Raw genomic sequence first — 17,079 nt, forward strand, 5'->3', positions numbered from 1 at the left:
GCTTTCTTTCTCTCTTTATACTTTCGCTCTACCTCTCTTCAAACAAAGAAATCGAAATGCATTTTACCTTCTCTTTTTGGCACAGAAGGAGCTATTTCCAGCACTTGTAAAGTGCTCAAGTAGTGACTATACCAGCTATACCTCTCGTTTCAACACCCCGCGAATGTTATTCCTTAGCACTTTAAGTGCTAAGCACAACCTATAATAAGCTACTGAGAAGCCATTAATACATCATCCCTTAGTCACACCAACGAAACCGACACCAGACACCGAACAAGATTTTACACTACCCCGAAATGCCAAAAATCAGTCGGTCTGTAGTTGGTGTTGAGTCGGTTTGACGACGTGACTCGGGTGTCAGGAAGTTCAGTCACATGTATTTTGTGTAGAGTAAAGAGAGGTTACACATTAACATGCAGAACACCACACAGGTTCCGCAGCAAAACGAAACCCATACGCATCATAGGACCTTGAACTTGAAATACAAATCTCACTCTGTTTTATTCAAGATATTTCTCTTCCTTTCCCCTTTTCTAAACGTTCTACTCACTTACTAGCATTACGATCGTGATTTGAGTTGACTTCCTGTTAGTTCATATGACGGCAACAGTGAAAGGTGTCGTGCCGAAAGCATTGTACGGGCGAATAGAATAACGCAAGATGTAATTTAAACCAAACTGTTTTGGCGATGAATTCCGCTACATTTTAGCCTCCTTTCCCCATGGCGCGGTACTACTGTAACCAAAGACTTATACGTGATTGGATGGACAATATTTCAAGGCGTGTAGTCAATTCTATAAAGCGTTATATTTCCAGTTCTGCGAAACAATGAAGATTTAGCTGAAAGGATTTTAGCGGCTACAAGTCTAAATTCCAAAATAATTATGCTGGAATCTTTTTGAATGTGGTATGGTATTGTCAGTGTAGAGTTGCAGGCATGTATACCGTTTCTTGTAACACTGTATGCGCCAATGCATCAAAACTTTGCTTAGATTAAAGTACTGAAAGGCACAAAATATGCGACTATGTTACAATATGAAAAATGCATTTCAATACAAACAGAGATACAATTTTCACTGTCACATTGATTTTAGTTTTTTTTAATTTCTACCAAAATCTCAAATGTCTTTTACCTCAGCTTTTTCTTTGTCACTTTCTTCGTTTCATTTCCAATTTCATATTGAGATTGCCTTGGTATTCATTACCTATTACTTCCTTCAGTGTTTCAGGACGTCCATAAAGTAGAAGAATGTGAGTGTGTGCGTTAGATGCGTGTGCGTGCGACCGCGTGTGCGCGTATGTGAGTGGGTGATGGTGATAACGCTTAAAATGAGTGAGTGCCCTATCAAGAGCCTTTAACAGACTCGGCGATTTTTTTTCCTTAAATCTTTTACCACAGGGCTCATACAATCTTTGTATCTAACAATCTTTGTATCTTATATACCACGAAGCTCAGGTAAAATTGCCTTTGCTGCGTAGAGTTGCCATTCATTGACACGTAGAACAAAGGCGGGTGTGGGTAGCGGTTTACCTCTCATATTTGATCGAGCCACGTCGTGATGGCCCCTGTAGAAATCAGCTTTTGCTGTTAGAGTGTTTCCTTCAATGAGAGCACAAATAAAGGACTTTAAAAAAGCCTTAATTCTGGTGACTGTAGGGGCCTCTTGAATGGGTCTCAATTCATTTTGTTTTTGGACACTTTTTTGTAGTGCTCCAGCAACCCTAGCCCCGATCGCACGACAATTTGCAAAGTTTTGTTAATTGAACTATATCGAATCGTTAGACACCCAATCTATATTAAATCAAATCGCATCCAAACATTCAAACCGTTACCTAAACCTTATATTAAAAAAGGTAATAGTCGAGATTTACAAAGCACTTGTTATATGCACCTTCTCCACTCCCTTGGAAGCGCTCCGGCCAAGTGCATGCCTTTCTACAGACGCCCATAACACAAACCATAATGACTTGTTTAACCCTTTGACTACTGTATTCTCTCATTTCCCATAGGCTTAATACAGGGACCACCCGGTTCCAGTAAGCAATGGGTTAAGGACGTCCATTCTATCTGATAGCCATCGCCATCGCCACCTGGGTAAGGAGAAGCAATATAGATGAAATGAAGTGCGAAGCCTGGGTTCGAACGCACGAGCTTCGCACCTTCATTCAAGTGCTTAAACACCTCTTAGTCAAATCCTACTGTACGCCGATCCCATTCAGTAGCTAGCATCCGCCTCCATCCCCCTAGAGTCGCCCCTACCTACGACCGTGACTTGCCAACCCTATACAATAAAATCGAGATCTGACGTAAATAGAACCCAGCTCGTCCCCTATGGGCTCGAACCTAACCACTGACCGGCGGGTAGAGACGGCAGGAAAAAAGACCGAGCCCCGCTAAAGAGCTTTCATGCGCAATCACGTTTCTTTCTACAGTAAATCTATACAAGGCGATGCGAAAGGGGCAAATTTTCTCAATCATGTTCTTACAAGAGATGTTAAAATTGAATCAGATGCTGGGAGTAAAGAGAGAACCGGAGATGTGTAAGGAGAACAGGGAAGTAGGCGAGAAGCAATGGTGAGGGGAGATTATGTGCAAAATGCAGACGGAGTTTGCTTCACAGATTTACAGGGGAGAAAATCTCCAGTTACTGTGAGATTTAAAAGTGGGAAATGAATTGTAACATACAAACGATGGAGTAAGGTTGACAATTACTTTTGTTAATAATACTAATGCACGTTGCAAACCATAGCTCGGAAACAAGATCTTCGCTTCTGAGAATAGTATCGTTTTACTTATATTTTTCCCCTTAAGCGGCTCATGCCTGTTGCCAATTAAACGTTATCGTTTGGATTGCGTTAATGCCTGCGTTATTCAGTCAGTAGCCATCTTTGCATATGTCATCCTCGAACGTTGCGTCAAGAACAGTGATGGTCACTAACGCAGCCGTACGTTAGGGAATGACGCCCTGCGCGCTTCGCATATGCTCATTGTTCTGACAAAACGTATAGCAGACACGTTTTATCCAAGCACCCAACTTAACGGTTCGCACATTGGTATTTTTGTTATTAATGTATACTTTAATGAGTCATCCTTCTTTCATCCCCACCCCACCCACCCCACTTTGTCGCACTATACAATTGTTGTTGTCTTCATATAATGATCAAACATTGTGTTGCCATTGGGTTCCATCAGTGATCGGAAAAGGGGGTCAATATCACACAAAGTCATGCTCACAATTGTAATTCATTCACCCTATCGTCCAGTCGCCTCTGCTTTGATGTAGAAAAAGGGTAAACAATTACAAAAATTGGGGAATTCCTCCATATACTGTAAGATGACACCGTTATCATGCTGTACAGGTCGTAAGAACGATGGAATTGAGCGGTAAATGGATGTATGGGCGCCATTTTATCACTACGTCACGACCGCGTAACGACTTTGTTTTATTGAACGTTGTATATAATTGGGAGTAATTTGTACTTTAAGGGCATGACAAATTCGTCATGAACTCTCAGTGTCTTAGAGAATAATGTTTTTGTTATCATCGTTCAAAGAGCATAGCTTTATCAGGTGAATTCGCAGGTTAAGATACCTTTTTTACTTAAAATGCTTACACATTTTTTGTCGTATTAAACAGAACTCCACCTTGAAGGCAATGAATGCAATACCCGCATTTCAACTTGTTCACTTCATAGGTACACTGCTGGAAACGGTGTTATAGGGTTGAGAAAAGTGTATGTGACAATCTACTGGACATTCAACCCACCATAAAAATAATAATCCAAGTGTATATTAGCCCTTACTACCCGTTTTTTATCATCTAATTTTATGATTATTGTGGTTAAAATGACTCATTTTCGAGGTCAAGGATAATGACCGTCCGGATTTCAAAACAACTTTAATTTAAAACATATAGGAATACACTGGCTAGAAAAAGGCACTGGCTACAAATTTTGGAGTTACGTCAAACGTTTCTTAATGTCCATTCGATTAAACATCTGTTGACAAGGTTTTTATCTTTTAACAGAATAGGAACTACAATGTACTTTCGAAAAATCAACCTTAGGCAAATTCATTCGCCTGTTGCGTCACTTATTAAAATGTCGAACATGACAATGATGCATTACGTAATCCGAATATAATATCGACCGGATAAATAAAAGGGTAAATTTCTGGTTATGGGGATCTCTCGAAAATATTTGGATTATCAATAATACAAGCAATGATTATATATGTTCGTAAATGCAAATGGGATTGATATGTATCATTGTAGCTTCCATTTCGAAAACATTTATCATGTGAGTGGAACGTAGATGGCGCATACAATGTAGATAGAAAGAGAAATGATAAGAAAGTTTCATGTGTGTGTGTGTGTGGGGGGGGGGGGGTGGATGGTGCCGAGTGTTTGTTTGGCCCAAGGCAAAAACTTACTAAACAGGTGTTTTTTGAGAAGTAAAACGAAAGAAGACAAATGAAAAGACATTCGAGTAGCAATTACAGCTATGTGATTGAAAAGAAGTACAGTTTAATGTTACAATGCTCGCCGCGATCTCGTCCTTTTTGTTACATGTATCCATTTATATCTGCCTCCTGTCTGTTTGTCTCTCTCTCTCTCTCTCTCTTACCTCTCATACTCTCTCTCTCTTTATCTTGATTTCTCTCACTACCTACCTTCCAACATCTTACCTCTCTCTTACTCTAGCTAGATATTTGCGCAAGCCATAGAGATATATAATTTATCCCAGTATTCCTCCTTTAAACCTTCACCTCTCTCCTTTGTCTATATGAATGTATGTCTGTCTGTCTGTCTCTGTCTCTGTCTGTCTGTCTCTCTCTCTCTCTCTCGCTCACCAAGTTGTTTATATCTTTTCCCTTTCTTTTCTCTCTTTATCATACTATCTCTCTCTCTCACCCATACAAACAATCTCGCACAGTCTAACACAAACTCTCTCCCTTTTTAAACGTCCCCTCCTTCTCTTGCCCCTCTACTCCTCTCCCTCCCACCCACCTTCTCCCTCAAACTCTTTCGCGCTCTTATCCGGCCTACTTTCTCTCTCCCTCATCCCCGTCCCGTCACTCCAGCTCTATTTCGATACGGTTCACTCCCAGGCATTATTGCGCCTCCTTACATCTCAAAGACGAAATTCCGCAGATATTATATTATCGACCAATTAATCTCTTTCCACTCTGTTGCTTGGAGACAGTTTGTTTGTCATTTACTTGAAGACTACCATAAAATCCGGCGTTGATTGATACGGATTCTGAAGAAAGTAATATTCGACGGAGTTCGTTAACCGGATCTTATATTAATGCCAATGGGAATTGTCTTTATTATATTTCATGTGTTCTTTGTTACAACAATGTTCGGCATATTTCCCATGGGCTTGTTGTATATTACATTGAGTTTGTAAATTACCATCACCACTTATTAATATATATTAATCTCAATCGCATTTTTACACAGAGTAGCCTGTTCAGCTAGCAAATACACAAGTATTTAAACTTTAGTAGAGGTGTTTTGGTCAAGTGGATTCCCCGTCATATTACTAACATCCTTCGGCAAGACATTAATCTACATTTGCCACACTCTACCCAGGTGTAAAAAAAATGGTTACCTGAAACATATAAATCAAATTACATTTCAGCAATACAACATGGACAATATGTAACAAATTATTTGAACGTGTACATGATATAAAAATAATATATTGAAGAAAGAAATGAACCTGATATTACACTACCAAGAATTATTCATTAAGAAATCTGCAAGAAATTGTCACACTGAAGAAAAAAAAAACGATTAGAAAGCCTTACTCTTTAATAATCAATTGTGACCAACGGTAATCAGAAATGAGTTGAAGTACTTGCGCAGGAGCAACCATTGCAGATTACTGCATAATATTCTCTTGCAGACCTCTGAGGATATTTTCGTTTCTCAGTTGGCCAATTAATTATCAAGTTGATCAAAAATTGCTTCAGGTGTTCGACGTCGTATGAGTATGGCATAATCTGTGATACATATCATTTTATCTATCGTTGAGCACCGTTCCTGCAATAGTTCTTGTAATATAGCCAAAACAAATATTTGGCCTCTAGTGATTAAAATGGATTTAAGCCAAATGTACTTAATCATTTTACTTTATATTTGTCTTCGCTGCTTTGAATTTTACCTACAATTCAATATCGTGTTCTACTTTCCCAACATAAATTAGGTAGTTCCTCTAACATTTTTTGCAATTTTGTTAGAAATGTAATTATTCCTTCTTCAAAAAGCACATAGTTATAGCTCAGCGGGATAACAATACATTTCAAATGTCATGTGCCACTTTTTGACAAGACCAATGTGATTGTAAACGAGATAGTTCTTTACTTCTATATCACACGTAATAACAACCTTGTCATGAATGTTTTGAGATTGAGAAAAAGATTCAATACGATGCAGTCCTTATAAACTGGCCTCTTGTACGATGGCATGCTATTGTGACGTGACAAAAAGCGCAAATGACGTAGCATATTTCTAGGATGGATATATCGGTATGGCAATATCGGCGCAGCGATCGAAAGATAAGACTGAAACCGTCTGCCGCATTCTACCTGAACAATCACCTGGAAAATTCATCGTGCGATCTTCCATTAACAGCTACAAAACGGCAATCATTCCATTTATCTAAAATATACCTGCCTGACTTTTGTAGGTCCGATCTTCACGCCTTTGTCTCAGCGATGAAATTAGAAGGTTAAAGTGCATAACGCTTGTATAATTCTTAACAAGGTCCCACCTACTGACTATTTTGTAGGAAGAAAGTGCATTCCAAGATGGGCACTGCATCGAAGAAGCCGCGCTTGCAAAGTGCAAGATAATGATCTGCGTTATAATATGGCATGCACTTGTACTTTGTAACAGCTACAGAGGTATATTTTGAAACGATATATTATTTATGGTTATATATTAATGGAAAGAATATACAGTGTCTAACAAGCGTGAACATTATCTGATAATCTCTGAGTTAAAGTCAACATACAAATGCCAGACACCCTCTTCGCCCTGCGACCAAGAATCAGTCAATTTGGCGATATGTGTGAATTTATCACCGTATAACCACGGCCATTTCACAGTGTCAGGTGTATTGTATTCATACTATGTCTTTATACGGTATTGATGAACAATGGTTTATTTTTTTATCTTTCATGTAAGAACAAAGCACATGAGATACTTTTTAGTTTTTACCACGTTTACCATCTAGTAGGATTCATGTAATCATTGCACACTTCGTTTCATTTTACGAAAAACGAATAACATATTTTGTTTAGAATATGACAAACTTCTAAAGTAAAATCACATAGTACCACAAACTTTGAAGAGAGAGAGAGAGAGAGAGACGGGGGGAGGGTTGCTTCTTGCTTTCAAAGTGTGATGATCCGACATGAGCTCTGGCGGCCATTGATCCGGGCTTTGTTTCATCAAAGATATAAGGTTAGCATTAGTTTTGACTTTCTGGTACGGATTAGTCTAGGATCTTGGTCAGGTCCAGCTTTTGATCAAGGTTTGAAGTTTATAACTTGGTCGGTGTAGCAGATCGACCACATACATGGCAGAGTAGTTGTCACCGGAACATCTATATAATACATTCTTCAGAATGCAAGTATGTAAATAGGTTTTTGGGACACTAAAACGCAAACAAAGATGGGCATAACTGATTATCAACGATAATAACCTAAAACTTCATCTCGTAGTATTATCCAAGAAACGCACTTGTTACTGTCTCTGTTAAGTATAGAGCATCATTTGAAACTCAGTATTACCTCTAAAATGCAATGTGAACGAGCAACACGCCTGGACCACTTGTTTCAATTTCATGAGGGTCGATTTTATTTGCAGTTCGTTTTGTTTAATTATCATCGTAATCATGCAACGATCAGCTACATATACGGGCTACCTATTTCTGATAGGTATAAATTGACCTCGAAAAGCGTTCGTTCCTATAATAAATAAATTGTAACAAATATTTTCAACTCATTGAATTTTGTTTCTAAACATGTTGCTGTTGCCTTTGTTGTAGTTGTTGCTGGTTCTGCTGCTGCTGCTGCTACTGCTGCTATAATCCATTTTATTCATCTTATTCTTTCTTATGCCTGTTTGTTCTTGTTCTTTTAATTCGTTTTCTTTTTTCTCCTCCTTCTTTTGTGGGAAGGGATCCCTACTTGTTAAGAATGGTCCTCTGAATTCTACTTTCAATATTAATGCTTTCCAGGAATCGTGTGGTTTTTTTCATGGTTTTATGACATAAGTTGAAGAGGAGGCACGAGAAGCAACGTGCTCATCAAAATGTAACTCGGCCTGACTTGCATAATAGCAGAGAGCCATGCTAAAACGTCGTCATGCTTATGCTTCTGTACAAATTCTTTACTGATCTAAGCATTACTCGAATATATCGATAAGTAATTTGTAAATATCCTGCTTGTTTTTATCTTATTGTGTTGTTATGATAATTGTGTTGTCATTTCTTTTGTATAAAATGTTTGTATTCGTTTACTTGTTGAGTTCATTTATTGTTTACGGCCTTGCTGAAAAGCAGCTTCTAGCTGAAAGCAAGCTTTTTAACCGTGATTAAATAAATAAAATACAAAATACAAATACAAAAGTGTTTTTTGTCACAAATCAACAATTTAATTGTATATTTGACTCATATCAATTGTATATCTGACTCACTCAGGCAGACGATAGCTACATTGTTTCAACCTGATAAGAAGTAGGATTACAAAACTTCAATACGTCACAGAACGACATTGTGGACTTGGAGTCAGAGTACGTTGGAAGCTTAATGAAGCCTAGTCGTAACATGATGGTAGACGTACTGGAGAATATATTGGGTTTGACAAAGAAAATTAATTTAATCTATTACCAGTGAATGTGCCCTTGGGTCACTTGTTATTTGTACGATTTTACTGTTTACGGTGGAAGCGATTTTTAGGTAGATTTCAATGTCATACTTCATGTACATGTAGATGTGGGCACGGATCTGCATTCTTTAACCAAATAATCTTCCCCTCGGCGCATATTAACCCTTTGCGAACTGGAACCGCGTGATTTCTGCATTAAAACTATGGGGACTATGGCAATTTAGTGATCACCAGGTTAAGATAATATTTCGTAATCTCGACATCTTGCTTCATTGCGCCTCATTTCGTACATTACCCTTGGCAATAACTCATCGTTATAATAGGTCTCTTCTTTTATTCTTGCTTCGGAAAGAATAACAAAACCTCAGAATGATAAATTAATACGAACTGTAATTGTAACAATCAAATTATATGTACAGTACAATGAACAATTGGTGGGAATCTTCAACGGAGTGATATTAATTAAATACCTTTAGACAAATTATTGAATACTGGAATAAGTATATGGAACTTAACAAGGACATTCAATGCCAGTCACTGTGTAAGTTTCCTCTTTATCAACGTACCATACCATAACAATATCATGAGCGTAGGTGGCTCGGATTTACTAGTGGGGGCTGCAGCCCATTTCCCCGAAAATGTTGACATTAGCAAAATTCGGACAGGTGTCACCTTTTATTCAGGCAAATCTATACTGGCATATTCGGTATTTGATATACTTTTTTGTTGTTGAATTCTTATGTTCATATTTTACCAGGAAATTAGATTTCAATACGAAACATTTTCACAATTTTTAAAATACAGAATGAGGAAAGTTTAATTTCGGGCAGGAGACGTTCCCCTTCACCGACCTTGGCAAAATTTGAACGTATGCAAATGCCCCAATTGGAATTCAATGCATTTAAATTTCAAGAATCGGGTGTGTATGTATGCGTGCGTGTGTGTGTGTGGTCTACACTTTACAACGATAATCCTGGTCAGTTGCATTAACAGAGGTCGCGCGGATGCTCGAACTCTGTGATGTCCCCCCTCCGACTGTGGTACTCATGACCGGCCAAAGTCGGCGCCACGAATATCAGAAGTTCGAGTGTGTCTGCAGACCGTTCACACCGTCCCCGCAAATTCGTCGCTCATTTAGCGCGGATCAAGAGTGGTGTCTGATCCCTTTTTTGTATCAGCCAATTTACATTACACATAAGATGAAGTCCCACGTCCTATTCATTACATGAGTAGCCGTGGTTATCTACCAATCTCGTATAGTTGCGCTTTGTTCTTAAAGTTGACAGTGAGAAAAGGCGCCTGGGACATTTACAACTATGGTGGGTCACACGAATACGAATTGGCGGTATAAAGGAGAGAAATCCATTTGGTTTAACTGATTCTAAGGGCTACACAACAAAGTACTGTACACTTTAAAAACTGAAATGTTAAATCACTATTTAAAAGGGCCGAGGAGAGACCACTTTTTCAAAATTGTTTGTTTAACACTTTGAACATGCTAGATCCAACATTATAAAGGTTGAATTTAGCAGGTTAAAAGTATCATCCTGACATTTTTAAAGAGTGGTCACTCCTCGGGCCTTTTAAATAGTGATTTTAACATTTCAGTTTCAGAGTTTAGAATCATTAATACACTGTCATGACACTTGACTTTTTATGGCTAAGAACCCGTGCTGGTAATGTCAACAATATCATAAATTTATCGTGATTTTGAAAGTGTTTATCCAGGAGTTGATTATTCAGTAACAAATGACTATCAACAGCCTTGAGGGAAGATGGGAATGTCGCTTAGTTTTGGATCGAATATTTTCATTGCCGCACTTTTTTGGACACGCGCCTTATCACTGTCCCAGTCTAAAATCAATTCAACACACATCCATTTTCGGTTTAACTTAATACAATTTGGAATGGATTTTAAAAGATCATTATTATTACTATTATGTAGACATTACCCTTCTTAATTACTCTGCCTCTTACGGGGCTGTGTCATCATATTCGGATATATTAGCAGAGCCTTGTTTCATTCTAAAAAAGCTTGCTTAATATTGTATACGAACGCACTTCATAAAAGCACAAAACGTTCATTGTCCCTAACCGAACTTTCTACACACGTTCTAACGTTCTAATGACGTTTTGAAAACGTCTTAAGAATGTTGTTGCTGGAGCTTCGTGAGCGTCTTTTTTCATGAGCAAAATTTTCCTTGGTCAAAAACACTAGCGTATCTAACAAATTCATGCACACCAGGGGAATAGTATGCTCATATCTACTGAAGATAAATATGATACTTTACCTGAGAACCGACATGGCGACGGAATGTGATCTAAACAAATCAAGATTAATACTTATTTTGTCCATGCATTCAAATACATTTCCTTTATTTTTAAGATTAAGATTTTAATTTTGCACTTATCATCAATTTGAGTTCACATAATTATTCCCGTCAGAGGCCTAGAATGTTGACCAGTTCCTTTATTCATCATTGGGGAAAACATAAGATTATGAACAGCAACGATAATCTAGGAGGGCGTCGGAGGATACCCCCCCCCCCCCACACACACACACATTTTTTGTTCTCGGTTACAAATAATCCTAAGGTAGCCACATGTATAAAATGCAAAGCATGCACCCCCTCTCTTTCCGCAACCTCAAAAACCCCTTCCCCACCCTTCAAAATAATTTTTTCTAGAACTGTGCCTGATTATGAACGTGATATCCTGCCGTTCATCATTGTGTGAAGGATTGACACGGAAATGGGACCTTAGTCAATAGCAGACTGAGTGCATGCTCAATTTCCTGTCGAAGTCGATGAGATGGTAGGGGAGAAAGCCGGAATTCGAAGACCATCAGGATTTAAAAGGTAGTCCGGTGTGTTTACCTTATGTCACGGTCAGAAGGATTAAAGGGACTATTTACACTATTGAGGTTATTGAAATGGCTTTAGGTTGGTTTTTCTCTATCGCGTTTATTCAAAACAGGTAGATATCTTTTTCTTAAGGCTCACCTACTGCATACTGTTTTCACACTGTTGGTAAATACATGTACTCACTGAAAAACCACCAGTGTGAGCAAGAAAACTGGTCTCATGAGTTTGCTCGTTATCGTACTTTCGGATGTTGAGAGGCAGAAAGGCGCTGACTCTTTGACTTTGTTAATTATGATGATGAGATAATAACAATTCAAATGTTATAACATATAACCTTTTTCGAACATATTTGTATGTTTTGCTTTTCTCGATGTTATAATTTTTCTTTGTACCAACTATAAGAGAAGAATGTCCACTCTTTCTTAATACCTAAATGTGTGTACCAAAACCACATTTATCGTCCAATGGTTTAAAACGAAACACAATGGCTTTATTGCATAAAACAAGTTGATAAAAAATGCCAACTTTATTTGATGGCATTTGTTTTTTCGTGTTGTTATAACGTGTAGTTCATTCCTTTGTAGTGCCTGTTTCGTAATCGTTTAGTCATTTTGTCTGAGATTCAGCGTACCACTTGATTGGCCCATCAAAGCTCTTAGTGAGATACTGTTGTTTCAGCACATATCGTAACATTTTTGCAGATGCTATTGTTCACATTCTGCAATTTATCTATATATCTGTCTATACAAAATAAACGTCGTGTATTAATAAAAAGGGTTACTTTTACGTCTTTATTTTGTTAGGATATTTTAAAGCCTGACTTCTACGGATATAGCGAATACTTTATTAGACAAGTCAAAGAGTGAAGGACGGATACAATAGTTGATTTGACTTGCTATCATCACCAATCCATTAAGGAATTCACATTTTGATCGATATATGTCACTTTCCACAGAAATCCAGTTATTCTTGTAGCCATGGAAACGCTCATTCCAATGGGGGCTACCTGTCGCTGTTCGCGCCATTTTTGAAAGGCATCGTAAATTACTCCAATCTCGCAATTCCTTCTCCATTGTTCACCTTCCGATTCGATTTAATGCAGATGCCTGACAGGAAAAGTCATCTTTTGGCTGGCTTAGAAAGCGTGAAATGCTTTTGTGGTAATGAATCGCTTTACCATTACGTCGATAAATCGACCCAAACTTCATTCAGTAGCCTTCCTTCTGTCCGTATCTCTTGGGAATTCGTGACACCTTTCTTAAAATAGATACATCTACCTTCCTAATGTGGTCCTTGATAAGCATTTATTTTGATATTGTAAAAATAGCATCCGTTTCAACTTCAATAGGATAATGATTTTTCGATTTCTCGCAATAAGAGAGGAAAGAAAACGAATTCTTAGCTGGTACCTTATTTCATCTTTTAGCTTTCAAACAGTCGCTTTCGTTTCATTCTAGTTAGATTCGCTATACTCTTCCTTACTTTGATATTTACCAGTGTCAAATATAAAATATAAATGTGCACCAACAGCACATCTTCTCATAACCACTTTGCACTGATTCTATAGGCTACTATTGTGAGGCAAGCCTGAAATAACTATTGCGTGTGAGGTAACATTCTTTGGATGAATTCGTGTCAAAGAAATACAGCAATATTTTGTTACATTAAGGAATCTGATTTTATATTCTTTCGTTAGCACTGTGGCTGTAAATTTGTATTTCATTTTATAATAGCAGGCATTTCGTCCACTTCCATCTGTTACTTAAATTATATCTAGTCGACCTAGCTATCAAACAATCTTGTTTATCTACCAGGTATCAAAAACACTATATCATTTTATTGTAATGGAATTGATTGTAATATAATACTTAGTTTACAACCCATTTCAAACAGAGGCAAACGGAATGAACTGAAATGAAACGAAAATTAATAGCAAACACTGGTGCTAAATCTATAAGGAGGAAAAGCACCGTTTCCGTACGAGAATAAAATATAAATGAGATGGACAATGCGTAAATCTTGGAAGAAGCACGTACTCTTCTCTTAGATAGTCAATTCTGTTTCAATTTACATTTCCGTCCATACATATCACTTCTTCTTATGATTAATGATTTCGTTTTTGTTTAATTTGGTGTTGAATTCATGTATACTAGTAGTTTTTCTCTGATTAATAATTTCTTTTTTGTTTAATTTGGCGTTAGTATGCATCAAACATTCATCCCCATTCGTATCTTGATTTTGGGGCAAGGATACAGATTGATGTAGGGCATTTTCCGTGAACGGCATGATGATGTAAGGTAAATTTTCGGGGATGATGTAGGCCTCACTCTTTTGACGAATACTGCAAGTCATAATTGTCTCCTCATGTATTATTATTGAAGTTGATAATAATTTTTGTTTTCAACGGAAACGAAATGATAGAAATGACTATTACACATCTGTGACCTACAATCTGTCTGCGGTAAGTGTGAACAAATGGTTTTCTTTTTATACAATGGTTATTTTTCGTATTCGTTATATTCTTTTCTTATACTTAAGTTTCTTAAATATATTTTCTCTTTCTCCGTATATCATTCTATATAGTTTCTACACTGATGATTCTATATCACTCTCTCTTACTCTCCACTTGATATCGCCCCTTTTGTTTGACGAGACAAGGAATATTTTGGCAGTAAAACATCTTCAAATTGTATATTTCTCTCTCTCACCCTTAGTGTCTCGGAATTCAACATTCAAAACGCAGCAACCGAAACTGGTGATATTCTTTGCATAATTCTTCCCCTCTTTATGACTGACTCATTCAAAAACTCGGTTAGGCATCCAATTCACTACCAATTATACTTTCAAAAATAATTGCCAATTGATTTATTCATTTATGTCGCATCTGACAGAGTAACATCCAGTATTGATGACTTAATAGGACAGTGCACTCCCCGGCGAACATCCATCAAAATAACAACCCCGTGCCCTGCGCCAAGACAATTTACTCGGAAATCCTTCGGCAAAGTCTCAAAATCAATTCATATGCAAATGGTTAAATTTTAATTTCATTCTCGAATGGTCCTTTTATCGCTGATATATTAATCTTGTTATGGGGCGTCAAACGGAATTAGTTCTCCATAACACAGGCTTACTAGGAAATGATGAGATGAGGTAGGCTGGAACGAGATTGCTTTAAATTCAATGGCAATAATATTCTGGCATATCCATTCGAAATAGCCTTTAATGACGTCATAGGTTGAGCAATAACGCTAAAAATATCTGGAACGGAATTGGAACTTCATATTTCAACATGATAATTCGTAATACATGTTGAATTTACAAATTAAATCAAAAAATCCTGATTGATCAGTATATACCTTGATAAACATATGAAGGATTATCATTTATTTATAGCTTTTATCAAGCTCGTTTTCAATTATTCAATTGGAAAAGTATATGAGTCAACATATTGTAAGTGATGAAATCATAAATTAATATAAATCTTTATTTATCTTTATTTATACTTGATAGAATATCAGTTATTTAATAGTTTTTCGGCATGAAACTCTTTTTCTTTTCTTCGATGTGCACATTATATTTCAACATAGTATTTTGCAAATTGAATTCATAAATTAATAACAATCGTTTCTATCTGTTTTTTACATGCATCTTCATGAAGAATTATCGATTGTTTAATAGCTTTTATGCATTAACATGATTTTATTTGTTTAGTTTTTTCCTATTTCAAACGACCACGGTGTCCCCTAATATCTAAAATATGGCCGCTTGTGCCAATCCTGGCAAATGAATTTGTCATGTCCGAAATATGGCCGCATTTTCATAATAGCCACACTGTCAATTATCATCTCTAATTTGTAGTGCTTAAGCGTGATTTCCTTAAATCAATGTTAATTATCTCACGGTTGTGCATGTCCAAATTCAGCTTTATTTGCAGAGCTCTTAATAGGCAATATTCAAAGCAAATAGGGCAAATTCTGACTCCATTGACACATGCGGCAGTCAGAGTTTGGATTACGATGACGTAATTAGGCGAAAATATGACGAATAATTCGCCGTAGGCTTATTGGCTTAATTACGGAGGGTGACATCACGTGTTACTTTAACCGAGATTCATACAGGCGACCGCCCCTTTTCATAATATCATGCCAACCAACCACTACAGGGTTTGCGGTAATTAAAGCTTGCTATATTGGTTAATCTCGTATATGTATATCCATTCTTGTTGTACTCGTTTTTAAATTATGAACATATAGATTAGCAGCTTTAAAGAAATTTGTAGATACCCCCCCCCCCCCCCACATACGATATATATATATATATATATATAGAAATATCATTATATTCGGGACTATCCTCACCTTTCATGCGATATCAAACACATACACAGAGACAAAAACACATACACAGAGACAAAAACAAAACATGACGAGCAACGAAATTTAATATTACACAATTTTCTAAAGAAATAAATATTTTCAAGCTGTCACATCTTTCAAACAATGAATATACAAGAATTCTAAAATCTATCGTAGTAATTTTTTTTGCAAGAACGCCCCCTTAAATTGCTTCAAGAAATATCTTGCTTTGTTAAGGTTATACTCGATTTGGCCTGACGATGTTATAAAACAGATTTTAAGCACACACACACACACACTTGTCTGTAGTATTCATCAGAATGAAAAAAAAGAGAAATCCTGCCCCCCTCTTTCTCAAATACATCTGTTAATTCCGAAGAGATCTAGCGTTTCAGGCAGCTCTAGTTTACTTCTATTCATTGCTTGAAATTTATGAAAGAAGAAGGGCTACTGATCAACAAAGAGAAGTGTTCCAGATCAACAAACCAAGACCGCAAACTTGACGAGATGAAAAAAATGTGGTATACTTACAAGTTTATTTGGGTCGGCGGAAGCTTGGTCTTTGATTATTTCTGGTCGTCCTCTTCGGGATGTGGATTTCGTTTCTAGGGGAAAAAGAGATGAAAATAAATCAGACAAATATGACAAAGGTTTTGTTTGATTGCTTTATTCTGTTTCGCTGAATACATTTGATGATATAGAGGAGTCAAAAATGTTCAAATAACGTTAACATATTATGTTTTTTAGTTGTAATGGTTTTTTTCTCCATATTTACATTTATTTTTGGTAGGACTGATGCTAAAGGTGTAAAATCGATGCGCATGGAACCAAGGATATTAAAAAGCTAACATGGCGTGGGCACAGGAAGCTGGATGACATCCGAAGATGAAGCTAAACCAACAAGGATTTGCGCATGGCGTAGACAAGATAAAACCGATATGAACGAAAACAAACA

General features: G+C 37.1%; 1 long non-coding RNA gene across 1 annotated transcript in view; it reads right to left on the minus strand.

The window, feature by feature from the left end:
- The window catches only part of LOC753167, a 30,651-nt gene extending 13,926 nt beyond the window's left edge, over positions 1-16,725 (minus strand). Inside the window, exon 1 of the long non-coding RNA XR_004064740.1 lies at positions 16,656-16,725. This is a non-coding gene — a long non-coding RNA (uncharacterized LOC753167). The remainder of the gene's footprint in view (positions 1-16,655) is intronic.
- Between the last annotated feature and the right edge of the window lie 354 nt (positions 16,726-17,079).

This window comes from Strongylocentrotus purpuratus, unplaced genomic scaffold (genome assembly GCF_000002235.5).
Source record: "Strongylocentrotus purpuratus isolate Spur 01 unplaced genomic scaffold, Spur_5.0 spur5_scaffold_18, whole genome shotgun sequence".
NCBI lineage: Eukaryota > Metazoa > Echinodermata > Echinoidea > Camarodonta > Strongylocentrotidae > Strongylocentrotus > Strongylocentrotus purpuratus.